General features: G+C 43.1%; 3 long non-coding RNA genes across 4 annotated transcripts; 1 reads left to right on the plus strand and 2 right to left on the minus strand.

Annotated features, from left to right (window-relative positions):
• Positions 1–1,502: 1,502 nt before the first annotated feature.
• On the minus strand, positions 1,503–3,217 carry LOC119799920. The gene is made up of 2 exons (XR_005282953.1): positions 2,893–3,217; positions 1,503–1,852 (listed from the first exon to the last, which is right to left on the minus strand). It is a non-coding gene; the product is annotated as an uncharacterized LOC119799920 (long non-coding RNA).
• A 37-nt stretch (positions 3,218–3,254) lies between these two features.
• On the minus strand, positions 3,255–25,642 carry LOC119799919. 2 transcript variants are annotated; one of them, XR_005282951.1, is made up of 4 exons: positions 25,264–25,642; positions 17,238–17,285; positions 15,399–15,510; positions 3,255–3,985 (listed from the first exon to the last, which is right to left on the minus strand). It is a non-coding gene; the product is annotated as an uncharacterized LOC119799919 (long non-coding RNA). The 2 variants fall into 2 exon arrangements; XR_005282952.1 differs by lacking the exon at positions 3,255–3,985 and adding an exon at positions 14,104–14,772.
• Positions 3,628–22,680, plus strand: LOC119799918. The gene is made up of 2 exons (XR_005282950.2): positions 3,628–3,938; positions 21,116–22,680. It is a non-coding gene; the product is annotated as an uncharacterized LOC119799918 (long non-coding RNA).
• Positions 25,643–27,522: the final 1,880 nt, after the last annotated feature.

Here is a 27,522-nt window from a genome sequence, read left to right on the forward strand (position 1 = left end):
TTCTCGTAAAGCCCATTGGCACAGTAGCCATGGTAGAAGGCTACTACCGCGAGGCTGAACCTGGCCCAGCAGTGCTATGAAATAACTCTTGTACAATGTAAAGATTTATCACTTGAATTGGTTTAATAAAAGCTGTTTAATAAAAAGCTTGATTGTCTAGTAGCCAGGTAGGACAACCAAACTAGGAGAATGATAGGAAGAAAGCTTGAGTAGGATGTCCCCAGCCAGATGGAGAACAAGTCAGATACACAAAATGGGATAGACATAAAAGGCTTGGATTTCAGAGCAGCACATAGATGAATAGAAATGTGTTAAGTTGTAAGAGTTAGTTAGCAATAAGCCTGAACTATTGGTCGAGCATTTGTAATTTATATTATATCTCTGAGTCAGTTATTTGGGAAGCAACCACTGGTTATTTGGGAGCAGGCAATTGGGACAGGGAAACTTCTGCCTACACAGTAGTATGGGTCCTCTTATCAAATGTGATCTATTTCCAACTTGTAGAGATGGGCACTGAGCCCTTTGGCAACCATCATTTCTCAGGGAGTCCAGCCAGTCACATGATAGGAGAGCATTTGCATCTGACCGATCAGAGAAGGGTGGGATTCATCCTTACTGGAGTCATCATATGCTTGACTAGGGTCTGCTTCACTTGCTTGTACATGTGCATGGCTATCTGGTCTACCCAAAATCTATCTTTTACAAATTACCCTTGGGCTAACTACATCTGCAGAAGGGGTATGAAGACAACTCATGATGAAAGGCTCATCGTAAACTTCAACATTCAGAAACACTTAAGTATTCCATCAAATCAGATACTAGAAAAGTCTATAGAAAATCCATCCAAGATGCCTTGGTAGAACATATTATGTGGTTGTAGCAAGTATCTTTTGGGAAATGACACATACACTAACTAGGTATTTAGTTATTTTTCTTTTTTTAAAAAAAAAAAGATTTATTTTAGTTTCTAACTATCCGTGTGTGTGTGTGTGTGTGTGTGTGTGTGTGTGTGTCTGTGTGTGTGTGTGTGTCTTTGTGTGGGTTTCTGCATAAGCGAAGGTGCCCTAAGAAGCTAATGATGTTAGTTATCCTGGAGCTGGAGATATGGGTGGCTGTAAGCCACCTGACTGGGTGCAAGGACCCCAACTCTGGTCCTCTGTAAGAGCAATACATATCCTTAAGCACTGAGCCACCTCTCCAGCCCAGCACCGTTCTTTCTCCTCAATCGTTAGAATATAGAGGAAGCAAGGCAGAGCCTGGGCATCTCCTAACGCATCCAATGACTGATTTGTAGGATTTATACTTGTTACATAATATGTGACATACATACATACGTAATATGTAATTATATATATATATACATATTTGCACACATTTTTACTTATCATGGCTAACTTAGTTGTGCTATAAAGCACACATTAAAGATCCCAGAGGTTGAAACTGTGCCCAGCATGCATCTATGGTATTTAATTATCAACATTAGTAAAAGGCCAATTATACTGTTCAAGAATAAAACATTTTATTTGATAACCACAGAAAAGACACATGTGTTCATTACAAGGATGTTCAATGATCCCTCTTAGCAAGCTGAAGCTTTCCATAGTAATGGCCACATTGGAGAGCAGGGAGACTCCCTCGTGGTGGTGTCAGGGAGGTTTTTACAGCACAGAAACGCCTCTGCTACACGGCCCGGTTCCTTGTGTGTGCTGGGGAGGACAACCCTGGTCCATGGACTCTTCTGTTGTGAGCAGCGATGCTCAGAGAGTGATAACTAGGGAAGAGCTTGTTTGTTCAGCTGTTTGGCAGCATCTTTGTGGCACTCTGTGCGGGTCTCCTGTGGAGGAGATACGCCCTGTAGGGAAACACCGCTGATGCTTTATTCTTGAGCATGTGATTAGCCAGCTGTCAGAGACAATGGTAACCTTAAAATTCCTGCTCAGCGACCGAGTAGCTACAAAGTGGCTGCAGCTCAGTCTGTAGAGCGCTTGAGTAGTATGCACAGACCCTGGGTTCCAGGCCCTGCTCTCTAAACACCAGGCATGGTAACACACTTGTAAGTTTAATACTCGGGAGACAGAGGCAGAAGGATCAGTAGGTCAAGGTCATTCTTGGCCACACAGTGGGTTAGAGATCAGCCTGGATTACATGACCTTGCCAGATAGACAGGTAGATAGATAAATAGATATATAGATGATAGATAAAATAATTACAAGAAACAAAATTTGCACCCTAAAATTATAGTTTTTGTATTGTGCAAGACATAGATAATGCATATTTCTTGAAGTGTTAGTGTGGGGAGGGCCTCCTGACTGCTACAATTCTCCACTGTGGAAAGCTAAAGCCAAGAAAAGCAACTTGTGGACTTAGGGGGATTATAGGGAAGTCAAGAGAATGGAGATTCTGGAGGACGGTGTCTTTTCTGCCTCCCTCTTTCTGGAGGGTGAACTGGGCACGTACCAAAAGATATTTGCTTAGTGATGTGCTAAATGAAGAATCTGCCTTCCCCTCCCCTAAAGATTCAAAACCACAGAGAAAACAGCTTGAATATTGATGATAATGGAAGATAACTAAGAAGAAAACTCATTCCTTAATGAACACTACGAAGGAGCCTCACAGTCAGTAACACACATACAGGTCGCTGAGTCAAGGAGAGGCGGGAAACCGGCCTGCATTAGCCTGAATCTGATGGTTCAGAAACCAGGACAAGTGGCCTATCTTGTCTACATGGGGGGTCCAAACAAATGTATTTCAGGGACTAACAGGAGCCAGGTGTCACAGAACATGGGGGGAGCTTGCCTCTGGAGAAGGGCAGAAAGAGGTTCTGATCGACAGGGGTGACTGAGTATCCAGTCACTTTGTGTCCATCCGGCCTCTGCTGCCCAGTGCACTCACTTCACATGCAGCTCCTCAAAATCCTCTCCTCTTCTCAGTGTCTGCTCCAGAGAGACATCCGGTTCCTGCTTGAGATCTGAAAGAGACCTGCTCTTTCATGGTTATGTTTCAAAAACAGCTAAAAAAAAATGAAGGGCAAGAAAAAGAGCTTAACATGATCACTTCCAAGGTCATGTATATGTTAATGAGTCTGGCATAACTGTAACACAACGTACGAACATTCTAGAATATTATTCCATAGAGTTCATACCATAAAAATACATAATCTTTAGTGTCCATGAAAATAAACACCATTATGATTTAGTACCCCTCTCCTGTAAGAACATAGACACAGCCTTCCTGTCACCAATAGATAATGGTAACGGGTGGTAACGCGACAGTGTGAAATTAAATCAGGCAAAATAAACCTTTACCCACATCCCAATAAAATAAAACCTAAATTCAATTGACCTAGAAAGAGGAATAAGGAAAGATGGCTGAATCAACCCAAAAGAGCTGTAGCTTGTAGCAGTAGAAGGCGCAACCGGGCTGTGGCCCAGCAGGCTCTGTCTCCAGATGACCTCGGGCCTTCAACAGCGTCCTTACCTAACTGCATTCTGCAATGGTCCAAATGGTGCTGGGGTTTGGGAAAGGGTGTGGAGGGGGAGAAGTGGGATGGGAAAACTGAGTGGGATCTGCTACAGAGATGATTATTGAAAGTTGACAGCTGCCAAACACACTGTGTCCCTGGCAGCACCTGTTGAGTGTCCGCGGTGGCAGAGGGAGCCAGATGAAGAACGACAGCTGTATGCATGCCAACGGCAGCAGGATGCTGCGCTGGACTTCTGCTCTGCCAGCCGAAGATGTGCCAAATTCACTGGCCCGGATTCAGATGGCTGGGTGTCCACTTGGTGTGCCAGCATGTAAGCCCGGGAACACATTTGCATTAACACCGCTTGGCCACCTTTCCCTGTTCCTGCCTCCCGTGCTGCACAGCACATCGGTCTCCATCCCAGAATGTCATCTTGAGGCTGCTTTTCAGAACCAGTTTTTCAGCGAAACATGAGGTAAGCCTGATGCTGTGCCGAATCGCCTTGAAGGAAGCCAACATCAGCTGAGAGCAAAACAGAAAGGGCCATCTCAGGTTCTTGGAGCCGGTTAGAAAAATATGCTGGACGTTTCACTGTGTTTGTGTGTGTGTGTGTGTGTGTGTGTGTGTGTTTGTGTGTGTGTGTGTGTATGTGTGTGTGTGTGTGTGTGAGAGAGAGAGAGAGAGAGAGACAGAGACAGAGACAGAGACAGAGACAGACAGAGGCACACACACAGAGAATAGATGAGATTTTACATTTTATTTTATGCAAACAATGTTCTTGCCCAGATACTTTTATCTAAATTTCTTGAAATTTGGGGGGATTTTCATCTTGGCTGGGAGAGTTTCACAGAGACAGTGGATATCATAGGGATATATGCAAAATTGCGTCCTAAGATGGAGAAGTGTCGGACACACCTGTCTAATTTCTTATCTTGTTTCAAGGCTGTAAGGAGAATGTTAAGGAATAAGAAAGCTCAGATTGAAACGGGGATATTTCTCTTTGCACAGACCCATTTGTGAGTGAGATATGGATCATTTTATCCCTTGTGACAGCATGTAGGCAGTGAGAGGTGGAGCCTGAGGAACATAGAAATTCTGTAGATCAAGGATTTTCAGAGATCTCTCTGGGACTTTTCTTTAATTTTTATTTATTTGTTAATTTTTACTTTTTTAAGAGTATAATTAGAATGTTTCTCCCTTCCCTTTCCTCCCTCCAAACACTCCCATGTACCTTTCCTTGCTCCCTTTCAAATTCATGGCTTCATTTTTCATTGTTATTAAATGCATGTATGTGTATGTATGTACCTAAGTATAACCTGCTCAGAAGGGACCTCGTCCGTTGTGCTAGAGAAAACATGGTGGCAGACATGGGTGGTGGAGGTCTGATTGCCTCATGGCACAGAAGTTTCGGGGAGGGCAATGCACTTTTCAAAGGCACACACTCAATGGTCCTGTCTTCTTCTCCGTGGTCCCATTTCCTAAAGGGTCCCCTTGCCTCCCAACAGTATCACCTTTTGACCTTTCAAGACATGGAAGATCTAAAACTTAATGTTTAAATTTTGTAGGTCATCATATATACATTCACTTATTGGTCATAAATCAATCATCCAACTTCTTACTTTGATCTGGGGAGAGGGAAAGAGAGAGAGAGGGAGAAAGAGAAAGAGAGAGAGAGAGAGAGAGAGAGAGAGAGCTATGCAAAAAAGTATAAATGTGGCCAGGTGTGGTGGTCCACACCTTTTATTCCAGCACTTGGGAGGCAGAAGAAGGTCAGTCTCTGAGTTCAAGGCCAGCCTGTCTTACTCAGCAATTCTAGCCAGCGGGGGGGGTCTGCATAGGGAGAACTTGTTATAAAACAAACAAACCAAAGTGTAAGCATGTATGGAATGTAAGGTGATCAACACAAGGCTGAATCTAGTCAATGTGACTCTGAGGTCTACCTTCCATAACCTGCATCCTAGTCAACACATGCCGGACCTGCAGAGCTGGGCAACCCTTCTGGGAATCCAGTCATGGCATAGAAGAATATCTACTAATCAGAACATCTAACATTTATTGGGTACTTAATGTACACCTGGAACTGGGCTAAATATTTGACATTTATCATCTCATTTAACTCCTCACATTATCTGGCGTGGGATTCCCCTCCGTATGATGTGGATACCATTAGTTAATAAAGAAACTGTCTTGGTCTGTGATAGGGAAAAAGAAAAGAGCTAGGTGGAGAAAACTAAACTGAATGCTGGGAAAAAAGGGCGGAGTCAGGGAGAAGCCATGGAGTTGCCAGAGACAGACATGCTGAAACTTTGCTGGTAAACCACAGCCACGTGACAATACACAGATTAATGGAGATGGGTTAAATTAAGATGTGTTAGCCAATAAGAAGCTAGAGCTAATGGGCCGAGCAGTGATTTAAATAATATGGTTTCTGTGTGATTATTTCGGGTCTGAGCTGCTGAGTGGCCTTCTTCCACAATTACCTTTTGCTATTTTCATTCTGTATTTATTTCACTTTTGACACCTTTGTATTTGTATATAATAGACAAAAGAAGTGTCCTGGTGTTTGAAACCAGGCAAAGGTCGGCCTTCCTTTCAGGAGTTTATGAACTCTAGGGCCCCTCACTAGTTTCGAGTAACACCCCCTTCCAGCAGCAAGTTATCAATAAGAATGTACAATGCGTGGGACAGTCACCCCTAGGCTTGGAGTCCTTCCTGCCCAGATATGTAGCCATGGGACCTTAGGTGGGTTTCTTCTGTAATCCTCAATTTCCTCATCTATAAAATGAAGCTAGAGATTGTGAGGCGGGACCAAGTAGCCATGGACTAAGACCTCTGAAGCCAGCAGCCAAACAGAACCTCCCATCATATAAGACGATTCTTTTGGGGACTTTGTCACAATTAGGGAGTGCTGACTAGTAGACTGTTTGACCTGAAGCACTCCCTGATATCCCTTCCAGTGAACAAGGTTGAGAAACAGCTCCCACCTCATCCTCTGTTAAAAACCTTGATCCTTAGGCCGGGTGTGGTAGAGCATGCTTTAACCTCAGCACTCAGAAGGCAGAGGCAAGTGGATTTCTGTGATTGTGAGGACACCTTTGTTTACATAGTGGTTTCCAGGTCAGCCAGGCTACATACTAAGACCTTGTCTTAAAAGAGAAGGGAGGGAGGGAGGAAGGGAGGGAAGGAAGAAGGGAGGGAGGGAGAGAAGGAGAGAGAGAACAAAGAAAACAGTATCTGATCCTCCAGAAGGTGATGGTGAGATCAACCTCCTGGCCCACAAGCTGACTTCTAAGCAATTAAAGCAGTACCAGGTGGGTAGAAGGATCCCAGACAGGTGTCAACATTTATTCTTTTTGTCCTGGGTATTTTCTGCTCCTGATTCACCCCTGAATGTATCATGAGATTTCAGACACCAAAAGTCTGCCTTCACTGCCATCCTGGTTTCTCGTATTTTTTTTAAAAAAAAAAAAACAGATACTGAATGTATTTTATTTAAAAAAAATAACAAATAGATATTGAATACAAAGAAGCTAGGTAAGAGATGGCTTAGCCATTAACAGCGCTTGTTGTTCTTTTGGGGGTCCTGGGTTTGACTCAGTTCTCAGAACCCACATGGTGGCTCACAACCATCTGTAACTCCAGTTCCAAAGGCCCCAGTGCCCTTTTCTGATCTCTGAGGGGACTACACACACATAATGCACACACACACACACACACACACACACACACACACGTGCAAGCAAAATACTAATACATAAAATAAAATAAGAATTTAAATCTATCACCTAGTAACAGTAACATTTGCAAGCTTAGTGGAGTATTTGCTGTTACTATTTTTAATACAAAAAAGCCCGTGACTTTTTATGAGAACTGAAATGTACACATCAGAAGGAACTAAACATGGGTGACAATCACTTCAAATTCAATTCCCAAATATAATCTAAGGAGATGTTAGACCAAAAAAACCCCTTCTTGTGGAGAAAGAAGATGGGGGAAGGAAGAAAGAGAAAAGTGGGGGGACAGGGAGCCATCGGAGGGAGGGAAGTAGGGGGAGGGACACAGAGGGATTTATCAAATGTGTTGTAAGCCAAGAAGTATTATTTGGGGGCTAAGCCAAGAGGATTACTTGAACTAGAAGTTCGAGGCTCCAGGACAACCAACAAGACTAGTTCTGAGACAACATGCAAACAGAAAACTGAGACCACGAGCTACAACCATACCCCTCACACAAACACAAAACTACTCTGTTTTTAGCTGTGTCTTTTGTTTTAATCTTCTCCCTAAAGATCACTATTTTGTCTTTGACATTTTTAGCTCAGGTTTATAATAAGCTTCCCATCATAGAGCTATGGGTTTAGGATCTGCAGCTGATCATCTTTCAAACGTTTCAGAATAATATATCCAAAGCTGCAGCCGACTTAGCATGTTCCATGTGTGTTTTGACTTGGGAATTCCCGGGTCACTTCTGTTGGGACACTCTGGGATAAGGAGGCACAGTTACAGCCTTGCATACATAGGCTCATGGAGGATGGTGCAGCATCTCTGTGGATACTATTCAGTGATCCTGTCCTTAGTTGCTGCCTTGATACACAAGTCTCTCTTCAAACAACTGCAGGGCTCGCTGCTGTTATTAATCTGTCCCTGTTGCCAGATTCGTAGCTTCAGAGTAAGAAAATATTATCTGAGCAAATATTTAAGCAGAATTCTCTGCACTGCACTGGTTCATTAAAGAAGAGTTTTCCCCCAGTTTGTTCTGGAGTAAAAGTAAAATGCCCCAAATAAACACTCTCTAGTTTCCCCCAGGACACAGTAGGAAGGCAGCAAGCACATCTCAAGAAGAAGAGCTTGATGATGGTGAATCTCTTATCCTCTCAGCCACAATATGCCGGGGGAAAGCACAGTGAGCAGAATGTGACAGGACAAAATGTGTGTGTGCATGTGTGTGTGCCTGTGTGTGTGTGTGCGTGCATGTGTGCGCACGTGTGTGTGTTAGTATTTTTAGAGTATTGGCTTAAAAAAGCCCTACTTTTCTGACATATTTTATATTGGCATAGCCGATTTTAGGAAGTCTTTTAGTGTCTCTTTTAGAGAATAATTATTTTGTGTGTGCGTGTAAGCACATGTCTGGGTGAACATCACGCATGAGGACGACTTCGGAGAGTGTTCTTGCCTTCCACCTTGCTGAGGGGGAAGTTCTTTGCGCTGCTGCGCTGTGCTCCAGGCTGGGGGCTCTCTGCCTCCACTTTTCTTCCCACAGTAGGTGTGCTGAGAGTACAGACGTGACCACTACACGCGACATTTTACGTGTGTTCCGGGTTCTCAGGTTTGTGTGGCTGGAGTTTCCACCCAGAGAGGCCATCGGCCCCGCCTCACTGTGCTGCTCCTTTCAAAAGCATTTGTGCTGGGAGCAGGGACTTTCAACAGCCACCCCCTAACGAGTTCCAGCAGACCTTCAGCTTCTGACCTGACCCAAGTAGGAAAGGACATGGCTCCAGCAGGCCAGACTGCTTCGCCTTAGAACATTCTCCACTATGCTTCCTATCTATGTCTACCAAGAAAATGTCTCTGCTAGCTCCTGCCACTTCCAGAAAGCCTCCACTCTCGGTGTCTCCAAGCAGATATGTCAGTTCTATTATTAATAACTCCAGTGACGGGTGTGTGTGTGTGTGTGTGTGTGTGTGTGTGTGTGTGTGTGGTGAGCTGCTTGAGGAGCTGCCGAAGCTGGGTTACATAGATTTGTTTTTTACTTCGATGCGTGTGTTAAAAGGAAGCTGCAGTTTGTTATTTGGGGACCACAAAATTGTGTTTGGAATCACAGATAAAAATATCAAGCTCTCATCTTATATTTAAAAATAGACATGTTATTATATTGAGGGAAGAACCCATCTAGCTCCGTCTTGTTATTTTTTATCACAAAGAAGAGAGGAGTGAAATCCGACTTTAAAAGGCTGTGGAACACTGTGCATTTAAAGTACCCAGCAAGTCACTCCCTAAAGCACTCCATATGATATGTAAATCTTTTCATCTTTCACAAAATGCATGAATACTATAAAGAATAATGAGTACAAGCTTGAAAATACAATATTGACTGTCAGTGTAGCACTTAGCCACAATTATTATTTGCATGGCTTTTGCAACATAACCAGAGGGGATACTTCTATGAGTATGTTAAAGCCATGCCAGTCTCTGCAAAAGAAGATTTGATTTTCTAAGGAAGATTTCTTTTGCCCTTTCCCCTTCCTTTGGTTATTCTTTCCTTCCAAAAAAAAAAAAAAAAGACCCTTTTCTCAAAATAGAAGGATATCTTTGGAAAGGATAGAATTGACTGGAAGTTAAAGCGAGAAGCTTCGCTCCCCCATTGTCATTAATTATCAAATGATGGATAACGTAAGTTGGCTTTGGGAAGTATCACTCCATGACACCCTGCAGAAAGAATATTTAAAACCCGCTAAGCTGCTCTTTGTAAAAAATCTTTATTTAAAACTTAGGCTAGCAATCTGAATAAAATGCTTTCCTCAAGCTTAGTGTGAGAATAGTTTAGCTGACATTTCTGAATGCTTTATGAATTACAAACTCTGAAATGTAGCATTTATTTGTAATGAACAGGTAATTTTTTTATATGTCAGTGAAAATTTCGATAGTTGCAGTTGTTTTGCTGTAGTCAAAGCAGGTAATGGGTCATGTTGTTGTGGCTGGTTGAAGTTATAGTGTAGGTCCTGATGGCTTCACCTCTTCCTAAGAGTGCAGAGCTGCTAGGTACGGGAAAATAACTCATGAGTAAGGGTAATGTACCATGACTGTTGGGATTAGTTGTACAAATGAGAAGAAAAAAATAGGTGAGCCCAAGGTGTCAGCAGCAGGATTCCATCCAATATGGTCCAGACACCTGGAGTTTGACTTGGATGCATGACTATAGAGATTTTGTGTGTGTGTGTGTGTGTGTGTGTGTGTGTGTGTGTACAGTCCCTAAAGATGTCAGAGCTATCTCCTTGGAGCTGGAGTTACAGGCAGTTGTGAGTGGCTTCTGGGAATCAAACTCGGGTTCTCTGCAAGAACCGTACAGTCTATACTGTCAACTTTTAGCCACTGAGGCATCTCTCTAGCACTAATATATGAAGAGATTTTGGTTTTAAAATTCATACACTGATGCAAAGAGCCTAGAAAATCCAAAAGAATTTTGAAGAGGAAAAATTTAGAATCTGTTGCTATCTGATTTTGTAATTTATAATAAAGCTACAGTAATAAGGACAGTATGATATTTGACATAGAGGTAAACAGACAATAAAATAAAACAGAGCCTACACTACAGCCATTTGGTCGTGTGTGTGTGTGTGTGTGAGAGAGAGAGAGAGAGAGAGAGAGAGAGAGAGAGAGAGAGAGACAGAGAGAGACAGAGAGAGAGAGAGACAGAGAGAGAGAGAGAGAGAGAGAGAGAGAGCGAGAGAGAGCGCATTCAGAGGAGAACTTGAATCGGTTCTCTCTTTCTGCCATGTTGAGACAGGGGCTTCCCTGTTTCTGTCACACATCCATGCACTTTCCCTATCTCTGCCTCCCATCTTGCCACAGGAGAGCTGGGTTTAGAGATGTGTGCTTTTTTCAAGGAGTCCAGGTATGGCATTCAGACCCTCAGGCTTCCACATCAAGCACTTTTATGTGATGAGCTTGTTTCCTAGTCCCATGTAACTTTTGCTAGTGGATCCACAACCTATCCCAGGTGATAAGCCATGTTGAAACAATCATGACACCCATCTCGGGAAAGAACTCAACCTTTGTCTGCCGTCACACTTCACACAGCAAACAGTCAAGGTGGATCACAGGCTACACATGGTGAACAGTCAAGGTGGATCACAGGCTAAGTAAGATTCTCAGAAATCTGAGATTTATTTTTAGATGCTTTATTCACTATTACTAATGTGTGTGTGCTCATGCACACATGGTGTGGACAGGGCACTAGTGCCTGGGTGTGCACATAGCATCCAGAGGACACCTTCATGGGTATCCTCTCCTCCACGTGGGCACCACATGTCCAGCTCAGGCGGCCAGGACTTGATAGCCAGTCTCTTTACTCACTGGACAGCCCAGTGACTCAAGCTTTAAGATGTTTTAGGGAATATAGTAAAATATATCTGAAACCTGAATATAGAGAAAAGTTTCTCAGGGGCTGCAGGAAGCATAAACGATAAGATAGGAAAATATGATAAATTAGATTTTTATCAAAGTTTAAAAACCCCTGCTCCTGAAAAGACACACTTAAGAAAGAGCTGAAAAATATTTAAAAAGTATTTATCTGGTTAAGACTATGTGTTCAAAGTATATATATGAAAGAGGGGTGCAAATATCGAAAATACACTGTATGAAATTCCAAAAAAAATTAAAAATATTTTAAAAGTATGGATATAATGTATGCAACTCAAAACATAAATAAGTCTACTTAAAATTCTTTGAGAAGTAACTTTATGAAAGAAAATATATAAGTTACCAAATGCGATCAAATTAAAAAAGCCCTCAAACCATTTTTATAAAGGAAATGCAAATTTGAACCACAGTGAAATACCAGTTCCCACACACCAGAGCGACTGAGATTTAAGACTGACGTCAGCGGCGAGGACGTGGTGTTTTCAGTGTGGGTGAGTGGGCAGAAACCTCTTACAGGACGATATATCAACACCCCATTCCCGCTCAACAGCTCCATTCTCTGGTGTTTGCCCACGGGAAGCTAAGATATTTAAAACATTGTTGGGAAGACTTATATAGCAGCTTTGCTCATAACAGCCAACCCGCAGAAACAACAGGCACTGGATAAACTGTGGTTCGCCACTGAGCCCCAGAAAAAGAATGAGTTACTGAAACATGCAACATGGGTGAGCTTCAGAAGATCGTGCTGAGAGAAAGGGGAGAGGCACTGAAGGGTGCATGTCATGGGATTCCTGTACAGGACATTCTCGAGTAAGCGGGGATTCTAGAGTGCTTCTGGGGTCCCACTGCCAGGCCTGACCGGAGTGCACCTCCGAGATCCGCGTGGTGTTAGAAGGGAACCAAAAGTTGTTCTCTGGCCTTCACACACACACACACACACACACACACACACACACACACACACACTCAAATGGTGTTCGTTATTAAAAAAAATAGATGTTAGGGCGTGGAGAGATGTCTTAGTAGTTAAGAACACAAACAACTCTTCCAGAAGACCCGAGTTCAATTCTGAGCAGCAGTATCAGGTGGCTCACAGCCTCCTGTAATTCTTATGTTAGGGTATTTGACCCCTTTTCCTGGCCTTCACAGCAACTCCATTTGCAATTACAAACACGATTGTAAATAAGTAAATAATAACTTACTTATGAAAGGTAAATTATTTATGAAAATATGCATAGTTTTCATTATTGGAGATTATGTTTTATTATCTATTCATTTAGGGGAAATTAGGCAAACTGAGTTATTTCCTCATTTAACTAACTTAGCTGATGAACAGATTAATATTCGAAGTGCATTGACTCAATAAAATGTGACGCAGTGCATACATAGATGAATGGGATTGGTCTTTTTTTCTTCTTCTTTTCTTTCAGTTTTTCTTTTTCCTCCCTCCCTCCCTCCCTCCCTCCCTCCCTCCCTCCCTCCCTCCCTCCCTCCCTCCCTCCCTCCCTCCCTCCCTCCCTCTCTCTCTCTCTCTCTCTTTCTTTCTTGTAGTTCAAAACAAGGTTTCTTTTGTGTTCTGGAACTAGCTCTGTAGACCAGGCTGGACTTGAACCCACAGAGCTCCACCTGCCTCTGCCTCCCCGAGTGCTGGGATTAAAGGCGTGTGCCACTACTGCCCAGCTGTGATTAGCCTTTTTTCATCCACAGTTTTACATTTGATCAATTACCAGGATCACAAGAGAAAAATACAAAAACAGAGCTCTCCCTGACTGTTCGAGCTCTGGAGGATCTAAGAACAGGCTCTAAACTGTGCTGTTCTCACAGGGATGGTGCCACAGCATTGGTGTCTGGGCAACTGGGGGCAGTAGCTCAAACAATGGCATGGTTTATTTCTCACAGGATTTCTGGGGAGAGCTAGAAATTTGAGCAGTGGCATGTCTGTTTTTCAGCTTGGCATCAAGTCCCCTGGAGCTGGAATTCCAGGTAACTGTGAACTGCCCAACGTGGGTGCTAGGAACTGAACTCAGGACCCATGTGGGGTAGCAAGCACTCTTAACCACTCAGTGATTCCTCCAACCCCTTTTGGGAATTTTGGAGACCGAGTTTCACCATTAAGCGCTGGCGAGTCTCAATTCATAGTTTCCTGCCTCGACCTCCCCAGTGCTAGGATTCCAGTCGCCCACCTTCTAAAGGGTCACTTCAGAAAAAGATCTACATGGGTTTCTCTTGGACTGAGTCACAGCCTTTGAAACTTCCTTTTCATTCTGTGTTTTAGACATTGGTTAACATTTCTCTAGTGATTTACTGTAACACACTACATTGTAGACACCTTCAGGGCAGTGGTCCCCGCCCCAGCATTTAATAACTGGCTTGGCAGCATAATTGTCTCCTTTGGAGAAAGCAGGCCAGCCCAGTAAAGGAGGCTGAAGCAATTTTTTTCAGGGAAAAAAAAAGAACTGTTCTGAGGATTAGAAATAAAGTTTTATTTATCGATGGCTATTGATCACTTTTTCTTGCTGTTCAAGAACGAAACACGGACAAGGTGGATCAGTGTGAAGAAGTGCTTTAGCTGCGTTAGAATTTCTTTGCTTTATCCTTGCAAAGCCAAAAGAGCCTCTTCTAAGATCAAATCATGCAGGTGTAGGGCCTCTAAAGATCCTTTTTGTATCAAGGACAGGAGACAAGCCCAGACATGAATTTCTTGTTTACTAATGTCTGAATCAGCTTTCTTTCATTTGATGACGCGTGTGACAGGCGTGTTTGCGAGGCAAGTGCGGTGCTGTGTTAGACTTCTAAACTGACATTCCATTTACCTTTTAAATTACCCCCTGAGATGTATTTTTTTTTAATGTCAAGATTAGCACAACTCCCTCTCTGGTCTTTAAAGCCAGAACTCCTGGGTTCTGCCAAGACTTTATCTACAACACCATCAGACCTGTTCTCAGGGTAATTTCCTTGAGCAAACTTTTCTTAGGGTCACTCAAAATCGAGAAGCCTGATGAACAATTGAAATCTCTAAGCAAACTTCTGGTTAGGATTCTCTTATCCGGCTGCAGCTAATTCAAGGCCTTGATTTAACTACTGGCTTGTGTTTGACAATTACATCAGCAACGGAGTGAAAACGCTGAGAAAGAACACACTGCTCTCTTCCTCCATAGAATTTTCTTCCTCACCTGGAAACAAAACCATCAAGAGTCTTGTGAGAGTTTTGAGTTTTATTGGTTAATTAATTTTAACCTATTTTCTTTGCAGCAGACTCAGACTCTTCGGAATTTTGTTCTCTAAATAGAAATTAGAAAGAAAAAAGTCTGGAGTTCTGAACTTCTGGGACCGTGTCCCTGAAGCAGACTGAAGGTTCTAACCCCAGAGGTCGCTGGAAGTAACTTGTCTTCAGAAAGCATGCTCTCTCCTTCATTTATTCACTCAATAAACATGCATTATGCCAGGTCTCTGCCAAGTTCTGCAGCAGACCTGAGATACCAAAATGATTAACAAGTAATGCCAACCTTGAAGCAATTCTGTTAGCAGAAACAGGCAAATGATTGTTCTGGAGCGAGATAAACACCACAGATGGGGAGGACTTGAAGTCTCATCCCTGAGCTTCTGGTTAAAACTCTGAACCTAGAAACAGCGGTTCTTGAGAACAGGCCCCCCTGGAAGGTGTATAAACATCACTAGCAAAAGCACAGAGGAACCCTGGTCTGAAGAGGCGCGGATAGAGGAGCAGGACCAGAGAAGGGAGTCCTGGGCCCAATTGGTGCCATGGCTTCCCTGTTGACGTAGCTCCAAACCCTTTTACCTTGGCTGCATCGCTGAACGTACAGGTCACAGGAACTTAAAGACTAAGCTTCAAGACAAGGTCGTCGGCGAGGAATCCAACTCCTTCCTTGGTTGTCACACTGATAGAATTTCTATTTTTAAAAGAACATCGTGTAACAACACTCTGAGTGTGGATCTTGGGGTGGGACACGCAGGATCAATAGCATATAACCCCCAGCCCACCCCAGCCGCCGCGGCCGCCACGGAGTGTTTGCACATTTCTATTAATGGTGAGAGGGATCCATCTGCATGTGCTTTGCACCTGGCGTCCCCAAATGTAAACAACAAGGGAACTATTTCAGGATGATTTCTACCCAATCACCTGAATACTTAAATAAAAATACATTTATTGCCACTGCAACAAGAGGCCTTGAGGAACCCTTCCCATTGATTTCTTCTTTCCTCTGTGAAAGCCTCTCGTCGCAGCAGACACACACCTAAGTTCTTTCCAGCATTAGCAAGGCGTACTCCAGAGTGTAGCCGGAAATTATAGCCAGCTCCGTATAGCGAAATCTTTTAGGAGTCAGCTTTTTTGATGTTTGGCGTGTGTGTGTGTGTGTGTGTGTGTGTGTGTGTGTGTGTGTGTGTGTAAGTTTTCTTATTTTGAATGACAGCTCATAGTTGCACCAATAAACATTCTAGGTCACACAAACAGATGGCTTCTCAGATGCACCTGCTAGAAAATCTAATGACCAAGACCTGCATTATTTGATAGGAGCTGGTTTATTTCATATATTCCTTCCTACTTTTTTTTTGCTATTGACAAGTGTAGTCCCCAGATTTGAAATCATCAAAAATTCATTTTTATTAAAAATTATGCCATTTTAAGAGCAAAATGCTGTTCCTGACAATCTTCCTTTAATTTAGACTCCAGTTGCAGTGTTGCTTAGCAATGACTACTTTATTCAGATTCCAGTTTGGATAAACTATCTCTGACAGAAATATTAGATGTTGGAAAGTTGAGAGCAGGTTGGAAGTCAGACTTTTGGGTCAAGGCTGAAGAAAGCCCTTGTTTGGTCACTGAAAAAAATAAAATAGTTAAAGAAAGGAGACATCATGCATGACGTGAAATCCACAAGGAAATAATAAAAGTATTTTTTAAAAAAAGGTGGTATCGAGGTTTCAGATAGTTATTGATTATACTAATCTTATCTTTCTGGTATATCTGCAAAGTCCAGCCCATTTGAAAGCTGTGTTAGTTAGTGTAAACGTTGACAAAGGACCCGTAGTACAGTGGCTTAAAGAAAGATGGCCCTGCATCCAGTGACACCTGCTTATGGGACGGTTCTTTTCTGCACAGCCTTCCAGGAATCATTTCCTGCGAAGTCCTCTCTTGTGGTAAACCTGGCCTGTGGGTGTGTCCACACTCCACAAAAGAGAGGATGTTCCAGAGTAGGTGACTTGTCTATGCAGTCAGTGTCCCAAAAGCTGGGACATTGGCCCCTATTTAGTCATGTGGCTTTGTGTCAATTCAAGGAACACTGGCGATGTAGGCTCTAACTGGGGTCATATATTCTATTAAATCAACAGGACCGGGGAAGAAAGGGAGAACAGACTCTCACCAAACAGGGACTTTCTGATCTGTGTGGAGAGTGCTACCAGATATGGCATTATTCTGAGTTTGGACTTAGTACAAAGAATAATTAAAATACATTAAAGATAATATTACAGAAAATGGGAGATAAAATGCAGTATGTTCTCGATGGATATTTTTAAAAGGCATCGTAAGACAGAAAGACAGCAAGAGGTCCGCAGTTTACGTAAACACATTTGAGTAGGCGGTGGTGTGCTTCAAGACAAATGAAAGTCGTTGACTTACCATGCCTCTCTCCAAATGAAAATAAGGTCACCCTGATTCGGAGCGGCCCTATAGGAAAGGGAATGGATCTAATTAGGATTAAGAACATTATCTCTCTCCAAATGTCTGCAAGCATACAATGCTGGTTCTGTCTATGGCTATACCTATAATTTTGCAATATGACTTTTTTTAAAAAAAGAGGATACAATTTGGTAAACTGATAACTAATTTAGATAATGCTAATTGTATTGGGTAAAAAATGATTAGGGAAGTCATCAAAGAAACCTCAAGTGTGCTGTGCACAGAAAACATGAACATCGTGTGAAGCCCTTATCCCTTCCAGAGTGGAGGTGATTTCTGGATGGTCTGTTTTATACATCAGCAGGAAGACACACTGCTGAAGGCAGAGGGGGGAAGCAGACCGATTACACTGACTTGGAACACACTAGATTCGCTTTTCAGTTCCCTTCTGTAAGTGGTGTGTGTGTGTGCATTTGTAAGCACAGGAGGCAACAATTCAGCAACTGCCTTTAGAATTACAAGCCGCGTTCTGCATTTTCAGTAGAAATTTCTACTTCCTTCCCAGCAAAATCAAATAGCTCAGGCATTAAGTAAATCCTCCTGATTCTATCTGGCCAGCAACTTTTAGAGGATTTGTCAACATTTGTTTCCTATTTGAGGTGCACTTGTTTTAGGTATCAATTTGACTGGATTAGAGGACACCAAGACAGCTAGCAGAACATTTGCTTGGCATCAGAACTCCAGGGTTTTCAAGCTCTGGACTTCAGGGCTCTTCTAGGCATGCCCAGCTCTTCTATGCTTCTAGTTGTAAAATGAGAATTATGCTGTATGCTTTCTGCCTCTGGGTTCTTTGGGTCTTGGATCAGTCTCTCTATTTCTCTAGCCTACAGCTAATCTATTATAGGCCTTGTCAACCTATCATTTCTGTGAACCAATTATTTTTTTTAAAAATCCCTTGTTATCTATCTTTTATCTATCTATTACCTATATACATATGTATCTGTCTATTTAATGATAAATCCCACTGTCTCGTCTTTCATAATATGCAAGGTATAAATAAATACATATGTATGTATGTACGTGTATATGCATCTTGTTGATTTTGTCTCTCTGGAAAACCTAATACAGTGTATGAATCTTTGTAACTATGATATTATTTTAGTTCCATTTCTGTGGCTGTGATTAAAAAAATCTTGAACAGAAAGCAACTTAGGGGAAAAGGGGGCTTGTTCTAGCTTAAAATTACAGGTGAAGAGTCCATCATTGCAGGGAAATCAAGGCAGGAATTTCAAACAGCTGCTCACATCACGGCCACAGTCAAGAGCAGCGAGATATGGATACACATATGATTAGTCATGTGTGCAACTTGACTCTTCAGCTTTTCCATCGTTCAGGAACCCTGCCTGGAAAATGCTGCTTCCCACGGTAGGCTGCCTCATCCCACCAGACATCCCCAAAGTCAGGCCCACAGGCCCACTCCTTTATGTACCCTACTCTACCCAGGTGGTTCTAGATTATGTCACGTTGACACTTAAAATCTAATCACAGGTATTCTCTTCATGATATTTCCAGTGTTTTTCTTTAATAAACTTACTTTCCACATCATGTGATGGCCAAAGGTAAATGTGTGAACTGGCCCAAGCATTTAATAAACAGAACAAAAGTCACGGCCTTTTAAGGTCCAACAAGCACCCTTGCCCTTCTGAAGCTCATGTCAAGCAGCCCCTCTGAGCTAGCCATCTCTGTCCTTCCTTTCTCCACACTGATCATGTCTCTACATTTTCTTTTTGGCTTTATTTTGTGGTATGTGAAAGTATTTCTTTGGACCACATCCCCAGATCGTCCTTGCCTTCTAGCTAAACTTGGCCACTCTAGAATAAGAAGGTGAGAGAAACATTTTGGGATGGTCCTTCTGGCTCTTTCTTTCCCAGCTCTGCCTCGGGCAACAGCTGGCTCTCTATAACCTCACTGCATAACGGTTTTCTATTGCTTCATCTCTTGTCACGTCTGCTAACCTGATTTCTTCTCTTTGGCTCTTCATCCCAGTGTGGTCATCACTTTGCACAGAACCTCATGTGCTGCTTGATCACTTAATCTAGTTCACACCTGTACAAAAGAGACTTCCCTGGAAGTTCCTTCCTCGTACTCATCTGGGGTGAATTCTGTTTCCTAAAGTGACTGTGACCGAGGAGCTAGCTGGCAAAGAAAGAGTTGTTTGTAGACTCCAGTTCTTCATCTTTCTGTCCCATGAACTCACTTTAAGTCAGTGGTGTGACTACTCATCACCAGTGTCAAAGGCACTAAAGACATTAATTTCTGATAATGGTCAGTCAGTCTTACTCAAGCTTTTAGCTTTGTTGGATACTTGTCCCTGAAATCTTCCCATTCCCTGGTCTCCTGGACATCACACCTGGACTCCAGACTTTTTTGGTACCTTGGTGACCAAACTTTACCGCTGTCCTTGGATGTATCCTCCGTGTCTCAGAACCCAAATCGCTCTTATCCAAACCTGCTTGCTGCTTCCCATAAGCACTCAGCTGGGCTTCACTGTGAATCTCCATCACAGTTTAGGGGAGCCACGGGTGCAAATACTAGGCCTGGTCCTCAAGGTCTTACTGTACACCATCGTTCATGTTCTTTCTACACGGTAGAGATGTTCATGCTGACCTGAAGACACAAGCTCGGAGGTACAGAGTAGCCGCAAAGTAAGAGAAGAGCCACTCACCAGAACACACGTTTGGGTTTGGTATTAGGAAGAATAAGCTACAGCGTCTGAGCCACTAGATTTTTGGGTTTGTTTGTTACAGCAGATAGCATCAACTCAACAAAATCACTCCACAGCTTCCGGTCCCGTTAGCAGCTTTCTTCTTCTGTATTCCCTGTGACCTCGCCCAGCCACAAACCCAGATGATTTAAATCCAAATGGTGTTTAACATCATCTCTGGTTTTTGTAAATCCAATTCCTCTATTTGTTCAGTGTAAAAATTACTCTTGGACATTGCAACTCATCCACAGTTAAATTCGATGAGCTCAGCCTTCTCAAGGCCCAAACAGCTTTCCCTTCTTAGAACTCATCCACAGTTAAATTCGATGAGCTCAGCCTTCTCAAGGCCCAAACAGCTTTCCCTTCTTAGAACTCACGTTGTCATCCTGGCTGTAGATCTGCACTTGGAATACTGGGACAGCCTCTCATTAGCTTTCTGGCTCCTGTCTTGGCTGTTTTTACTTGAATTCTAGTATAGTCAACAGCCTCAGATCATGCCTCTTCTGCTCCAACCCTTTATAGCTCCGTGTTCTGCCCCATAGGGACCAGACACAGCTCTCAGTCTTGGCGCTGTCACACAGGCCTGTTGAATGCTGCTTGGTACATCCCCATCTCGGGACCTCTTTCCTTCCTCCCCGTTTTCCACTACAGTCTCAGGACCTTCACATGCTCATCGCATAAGCAACCTTAGCAGTAAATTTCCCAGGCCATCCATTTAAACGGCAACCCTCTCCACATAGTCACTCCTCTTCTCTCCTTCATTCTTTCTCCAACTATAACCATCATACATGATTTAATTGATTAAATTGTCTTCTTTCTTCTCTTCCTGGACTTTAGCTCAGTGTTGGCAGGTATTTTTCCTTATTTTATGTATTGATACATTTCAGCACTGTGAGCAAGGCTTGACCAAAAAAGTGGATTTTGGTCCTGGTGTGGTAGCCTATACCTTTAATCCAGCACTCAGGAAGAAGAGGCTGGCAAATCTCTATGGGTCTGAAGCCAACCTGGTCTGCATATGAGTCCCAGGACAGCCAGAGGGACCCTGTCTCAGAATGGGGCAAGGTATTTACAGATTGAATGACTGAATTTTCTCTCCTCCTTTTTTTTCTTCTAGCCAGGAAATTTTAGATTTTAGAGCACTGTCTATAAAGTAAACCCAAGAATCAACACAGAGGAGACGTGAGCCTCCTGAAGAAATCCAAGGGCCAAAAGACCCAGAGAAAGGACAACAGTCTAACTGGCCATGCTCCCTCCAGCCTCACAGGGTTAGCCAAGAGCAGCATCTCGTATTTGTTAGCTGAAAGCATCAAGAAGCCTGACACCAGGCACCAAGACATGGTGCTTAAGCAATCGGAGAGATGTAGACCAAAAACCCCAGGAGCTACAGTCCAAAGCAGGCCACAGAGACCCGGACTTCTCCAGGCTGTCCTTTGCACGGGGACTTGGCCATGCTGGTCCTGCAGAATATGCTCGATCTTCCTCCCGGCAGTCAGCACTTACTCTACCATCCTGCAAAGACCTGCCCTTCGGATCACAGAGGCTTGCACACTCACACTGTCACCAACCAGCACTTCCGCAGTCCTTAGACTGACCCCGTCCCATTAGTGATGCCGACAGAGCCATTGATGGGTCTCCTCTGACCAGCATCTAAGACCAATCAACCAGCACTTCAAGCTAATGTTGCTAAGCTTAACATGGTAAATCAAATATCTTGTCTCCTATGATATTATTAAATGGCTATATTTTTTGAGACAGGGTCTCATTTCCCAGGCTAGCCTCAAACTATCTATATGGTTGAGAATAGCTCTGAACTTCTGATGCTCCCATCTCTGCCTCTCAAACCCTGAAATTATAGGTATGTGCCACCATCAACAATTTATATAGTGCTGGGGATTGAACCCAGAACTTCATTCGTGTTAGGCAAGTGTTCTATCAACTGAGCTACATCCCCAGTCCACAGATGACTGTAAATTTAATAAATGTATTTATATCTGCACTTTTCTTTTTAAGAAGACCATCGAGCCAGAATACATAAGTTACAAAATCCAAGAAAAGGCTAAAGAAGAAAAGAGTGGAAGAGGAATGAAAAAACAGGAGGCATGGAAGGATGGCGTATACGTGGTTTCAAAGGTGTGGATGGTTAAGAGATGCGTGCGTGAGTGACAGTTGTTTCTCCTGGGTAAAGGGCCGGCAGAAGCCGAATACGTGAACAGAAATCTCCGTACATGAGCACTCATCACCCACTTCAGAGCCAGAGCAGCTCCTGTTTCTCAGTGAACTTGGAAATCAGTCTGCATCTACCTAATCACCCTGTCATCAGCTGCCTTTTGTGACAGACATTTTGAGCAATTTAGACATTATAAACAGCCCAAAGTGCAGATTTCGCTCACCCGTGGCCTCCCTGTGAAATAACGACTCCAGCTATGAGGTACAACGCAACATCTCGTACTGAAAAACCACGAGAGATTAAGCACAGATTTGGCTTGGCCTCTGAAAAATGATGTCAAGTGATGTTGTGGGGGGTAATTATTGTGAAGACTTAATTCCTGTGTCATCAGGTATTTGTAGATATACAAAGCATTCTCCTGATTAAACAGCATTCAAGGTGACTACATAGTCCCTGTGATTGACAGTTTACAGCTCAGACAGACTAAAAAAGATTAAAAACATTAGAAAGTGGCGGTGACTTCTTCCCCTCGGGACACTTCCGCCCTGCGAGGAAACCGGTTGAGAGCTCTAATAATGTTGCTCACAGGTAAATTCTCAAGTGTCTGCCTGCAGCAATCCTTCCCCAGTAAGGGATGCAAATCCTGTTACACATCTTTTTCATCTTGGTGAGGTTCCAGTGGCTCAGAAAGTCAGATAGAAGGTGAAGCAAATATAACTTCCTTGAGACTTAACTACCCCGAGACATGCCCAACTTCTAGGGGCAGAAAATGTCTCAAAGCTGTTAGCCAAGATCAATTTGCTTTATATCTGATACATTCTCTCTCAGAAATGGAGCCAAGGTTATCCAAAATCGGTTATTCATAATTTCAGGTAACCAACTCTGCTTCTCCATAAAATTTGCCCTGTAGCTAGCTGATCCTTGGCTGATTTACATGGTTTCTAATTACATACCGAGGGATGCCTTGCCTCAGCCCCGCTTTTTTCCTTTTTTCTAGAAAATTCAGAGAGTTCTTAACATAATCTCTTCTTTAAGTTAATACTACTGCTTCCTACGAAGATAGAATCATAAAACCTTATAGTTCTTTGAGCTACGTAAAAAAGTATTTCTTCCCCTTCTTCTATCTCAAGGCAGCAACAGTATCTGGGTACAAAGTTGCCCATGGAGTTGCTAGATGAAGGACTTCCATTTGCCAAATATTCATAAGATACTTTATTAACTACTGTATGAAAATCCTCATATCAGTCCACAGCGCAGATGAGACAGGCAGAGCGGCTTTTGTGTCGTAGCTGAAGCATCCAAGTCACGAAGCTGGAATAGCTGGCCCACATCTCCAGACTTCTGAGGACCTGAGTGAAAATGAACCTCCTGACCTGTTGTTTCCCAGTCTGAATATCCTACCAAGAGTCTCCCAGAACCTGCTGCCCTAGAGTGAGGGACATGCATGACTTCTGTGAGTTTTGCCTTTTAAGACCAGACAACCATCGCTAGGGCTCCCAGCTGTGTTTTCACTGACTAGGGAGACTCTATTTTTGCACTAATTAGGAGCACAGTCTTTGTCCTCTGACATACCAGGGCAAACCTTGGTAGTTGCTTACTAATTGTAAATGAAATAAGTACAGGGTTCTCATGAGAAGAAAGGGAAGTAAGACACTGCCCACATTGTATCTGGCTCACGCTACACCCTCCATGAATTATTGTCATTGCTATTATTATTCCTAGACAAACTCCAGAGCTGCGTGGCTGTACCTGCCGGCATGTCCGCGTCTCCACACCAGCTGTCTCCTTGGGCTCCAGCCAACCTGGCTCGTGGCCCCAATACTGGGCTGAAACTAATGGTCTCCTGTCAATAAATTCCTCCTTGCCACCAATCCAGAACTCTCCCCAGTGGACAGCCTTCAGGTTTGGCATCAGTACAGCCGACCCTGGTGGCTTTCTCTTCTGAGAGGAGTTCTTCCCACCCGCCCTTTTGAGTTTTGCCTGGCCCTGAGAACGAGTCTTAGACTTAGGTGTATCTGCAACCTCTTCCACAGGAACAGTGAATGTGTTTAGTCTCTTGAGCCTTGTGGGGAGCCATAGAATGGCAGGAAACAAACCACAAAACAAAATGCCTAATCATTTGTTTGCCTCTATAAGCCTCTGGGGGTGAAGCTGTGGACCCCCAGCGGTCATTTCTCTCAGGCAGGCTTTCTGACCTGGTGATCTAAGCAAGAGCAGCTCACCTCCCTAACCCTTAGCATTCTCTCTATACCCAGACCCATTTAGAGTCTCACTGAAACATCAAGAAACTCAAACTCAGATAACTGGGCCATCCTTGACAAGCCCCCTGGAATAAATGAGGCTTGGGTGTTCTGCTTGAATCACCCTCTGGGTATGGCCACAGATATAGCCACAAATGTTACAATTTGTTCTATGAGATCCTAGGGTTCTGAGAACCACTCTAAAAGCTCAGAAAAATATCCCATTTCCCCATTCTTGTAGTCTCCTTCCCAGACAGATGTTATGGTGAGTCTCACAGACTCCTTACTGCTCCTCCACAGAGGGTCATAGATTAGGGGTGCTCCCATGCTCCCCCAATTCAGGGCATCTTGGATACCTTGCTGTATTAGCATGGATACAGGAAAGAAAATTGTTAAAGCCATTGATGCAAAGTGATTCTAACAAGGAAGAAATTTGGGATCAAAGGGTGGGAACTCGAGAGCCTCCTTCTGCTTCTCCAGTCTGGGCCTGGAAAGACCCCACGTGAGGTGCAGACATGCATGTCACTGCCCTTTCGCAGAGAGAATAGGAAGTGAATTCCAAACAATACTGGAAACAGCTGACCCTTTTAGCACAGAGCTTAACTATGCCAGTGCTCAGCCAAGGCAGCATGTGCAGAGTAAATATTTTAATCCTTAATTAATCACTTTGGTTAGATTGGTAAAACAGAAGTCTAATGAAAATAATTTGAAATTTCCTTCATGAATAATTGCCTTGTTCGGGGAATTGTGGGAAGAGCCAGCAGACTGACCTTCCCTCCTCACTCAGCTGTACTGCTCGGAGACTTAATTTGTGTCCTTCAGCCCTTCCAGTCCCCGTTATGAGATTAGAAATACCTTCTGTGCAGTTTAGCAGCAACGATGCAGTGTGACAGTTGAGTCGGCAAGAGGTAAAGGACACAGGACTCCCGGTTGACTGGCTGTGGAGCCTGGTGGTGACTGGCGTTTGTGTGGGGGGAGCATCTTCGAGACCCTGCGATCTTTCATTAGGCTGTGAGCAAGATGAATTGCTGCAGGTGATTGAACTGCTCCTGTTCCCCCCCTTTTTTTTTCTTTTTCTTTTTTTAATTAGAAACTTGAATAATAAGGTGCCCAGGGTTTAGGCATTTACAAAGAGGGGAGAAAGAACTTTCCAGCTCATAGTGCTGAATGCTACCTTGATTAGCAGTAGGCCGCCAGATTTAATTACTTCTTTGAGTAAATCAAATCTTTCTCAGAGGGCAATGTTTCCTAGTGTGTAGAGACCAAAGGTTAAGTCACCTTACTGGTTACCTATTTAGACATGTTGGAACCTGTTAGAGCTGAGCCCGGAGTGTGCTCTACTCCACACCCCTTGCCCATTCTCCTGGTCTTCCTCCCACTGCCCCCCAGTCCTCTTCAGCAATGAATGCATTGCTTATCTGGTTGGAATGTCACTGGGAGTGATGGCTGGCACTTGGCCATGTGGCTGGTGCACACTGGCTCACATTGCCATCATTGCTAAAAATTGCCTGGTCCACCAGTCAGTTTGGCCGGTTCTGTGGACTGTCAAAGTCCACCTGGTGGACCATCTGCCACCTCCCCCTGGAGGTTCCTTCTCTCTTTTGTTTTCCAGTCTGGTCCTCTTTCTCAATCTTGCTTTTTTATTTGGGAGATTCGAATATTTGGGGGGAATTTTGCTTTTGTTTCTTAGCCATCAGAAGGGCAGGATGTTCTTGGGTTGCTGGAATGCATTTGGATAATAGTACCTTAACTCTTGCTATCCTGAATTTATCTTGTACAGTGGCCAATAATTTGCTTAGAAAGCTTGCTTATAAGGCAGAAAAATACCTCTCAAATAGAAAGCATAAAGATAAACAACATGTAACCCAGGTGCTAATTGAATGAAAATCTGGATCAGATTTGGTGTCTCTATTCACAAATGGAATTAAGCACATTCCATGCCAAAAGGGCTATGGAAGTGCTCCATCTCACTGGTCAGAGGCATGCAGAATTGGAAGTCAAAGCAACGGTTCCTGATCACTTTCGACTATCGTGAATGTGCGGAAAGGTAACTGTGCACCCAACAGTATAATATGTAGGAAAATATGAGTAACTGAATGTATTATTACTGTAATGATCATTTTTAATAGTAACTATGCAATGAAAATGTAAATTAGTATATTCAGTAGAGATGAAAGTTCCTCAAAAACTAAAATAGAGCTGATCTAGCAATTCTACTTGTGGAGGTAGGTAGGTAGGTAGGTAGGTAGATAGGTAGGTAGTTAGGTAGGTAGGTAGACAGACATACAGACAGACAGACAGATGATAGATAGATAGATAGATAGATGATAGATAGATGATAGATAGATAGTAGATAGATGATAGATAGATAGATAGATAGATAGATAGATAGATAGAGATTTATACAGAGGAAATGATATATACATACATATATATGGAATATTTGCATGCCCATATTCAATGCAATACTATTCACAGTAACACAAAATGCAAATGACCTTAGTGCCTTTGAGCTGATGAGTGGACAAAGAATGCACAAACACAATGGAAGACTATTCCACCTTAGAGAATGAAATCCTGTCATTTCCTACATGAATGCGATTGGGGATCACTGTAATAAGTGAACTAAGCTAGGAACAGAAAGACAAGCGCTTCATTTGCTTGTCCGTGTGTGGAGTCTGGAAAGGTGGAACTCATGGAGGTTGAGAGCAGAATGGCAGTGAGCAGAGGTGGCAGAGCACAGGGGGGAGGGAAGGGGAAGGGACTGACTGCTGGCACTCAGCTACACTTGAAAGAGGTGCAAAGTTCTGGTATGCCACACAGCACAGCGAAGTGACCAGAGACAGCAGTCATGTGCTCCATATTTCAAACAAGTAGAAGAAAGGATTTAAAATAGTTCCATGATAAAAAAAAATGCTAATTTTTAAGGAAATAACTTGAAACTGATTTAAACATTGTCAAAAGCATGTATTTATAAACTCTCATGAGATGCCTCGTTAATATATACAACTTTTATGTTTTAGTTAAGATGAACCGAATTAACAACGGTTAAACAGGTTAAACAGTAACTTTAGGGGAATCCCAGCACCGGCACTGACGCACCACTGGGTCAAA

Source organism: Arvicola amphibius, chromosome 13 (genome assembly GCF_903992535.2).
Source record: "Arvicola amphibius chromosome 13, mArvAmp1.2, whole genome shotgun sequence".
Lineage (NCBI taxonomy): Eukaryota > Metazoa > Chordata > Mammalia > Rodentia > Cricetidae > Arvicola > Arvicola amphibius.